The sequence below is a fragment of the Lynx canadensis genome, chromosome B2, assembly GCF_007474595.2.
Source record: "Lynx canadensis isolate LIC74 chromosome B2, mLynCan4.pri.v2, whole genome shotgun sequence".
NCBI lineage: Eukaryota > Metazoa > Chordata > Mammalia > Carnivora > Felidae > Lynx > Lynx canadensis.
Window position 1 is genome coordinate 2,120,932 of NC_044307.1, and position 1,393 is coordinate 2,122,324.

Genomic DNA, 1,393 nt, shown 5'->3' on the forward strand with positions numbered 1-1,393 from the left:
GTTCCCGCTTCTCCACATCCTCTCCAGCATCTATAGTCTCCTAATTTGTTCATTTTGGCCACTCTGACTGGCGTGAGGTGATATCTGAGTGTGGTTTTGATTTGTATTTCCCTGATAAGGAGCGATGCTGAACATCTTTTCATGTGCCTGTTGGCCATCCGGATGTCTTCTTTAGAGAAGTGTCTATTCATGTTTTCTGCCCATTTCTTCATTGGGTTATTTGTTTTTCGGGTGTGGAGTTTGGTGAGCTCTTTATAGATTTTGGATACTAGCCCTTTGTCCGATATGTCATTTGCAACTATCTTTTCCCATTCCGTTGGTTGCCTTTTAGTTTTGTTGGTTGTTTCCTTTGCTGTGCAGAAGCTTTTTATCTTCATAAGGTCCCAGTAATTCACTTTTGCTTTTAATTCCCTTGCCTTTGGGGATGTGTCGAGTAAGAGATTGCTACGGCTGAGGTCAGAGAGGTCTTTTCCTGCTTTCTCCTCTAAGGTTTTGATGGTTTCCTGTCACACATTCAGGTCCTTTATCCATTTTGAGTTTATTTTTGTAAATGGTGTGAGAAAGTGGTCTAGTTTCAATCTTCTGCATGTTGCTGTCCAGTTCTCCCAGCACCATTGGTTAAAGAGACTGTCTTTTTTCCATTGGATATTATTTCCTGCTTTGTCAAAGATGAGTTGGCCATACTTTTGTGGGTCTAATTCTGGGGTTTCTATTCTATTCCATTGGTCTATGTGTCTGTTTTTGTGCCAACACCATGCTGTCTTGATGATTACAGCTTTGTCGTCGAGGCTAAAGTCTGGGATTGTGATGCCTCCTACTTTGGTCCTCTTCTTCAAAATTACTTTCTATTCGGGGTCTTCTGTGGTTCCATACAAATTTTAGGATTGCTTGTTCTAGCTTCGAGAAGAATGCTGGTGCAATTTTGATTGGGATTGCATTGAATGTGTAGATAGCTTTGGGTAGTATTGACATTTTAACAATATTTATTCTTCCAATCCATGAGCGCAAAATGTTTTTCCATTTCTTTATATCTTCTTCAATTTCCTTCATAAACTTTCTATAGTTTTCAGCATACAGATGTTTTACATCTCTGGTCAGGTTTATTCCTAGGTACTTTATGATTCTTGGTGCAATTGTGAATGGGATCAGTTTCTTTATTTATCTTTCTGTTGCTTCATTATTAGTGTATAAGAATGCAACTGATTTCTGTGCATTGATTTTGTATCCTGCGACTTTGCTGAATTCATGTATCAGTTCTAGCAGACTTTTGATGGAGTCTATTGGATTTTCCATGTATAGTGTCATGTCATCTGCAAAAAGTGAAAGCTTGACTTCATCATTGCCAATTTGGATGCCTTTGATTTCCTTTTGTTGTCTGATTGCTGATGCTAGA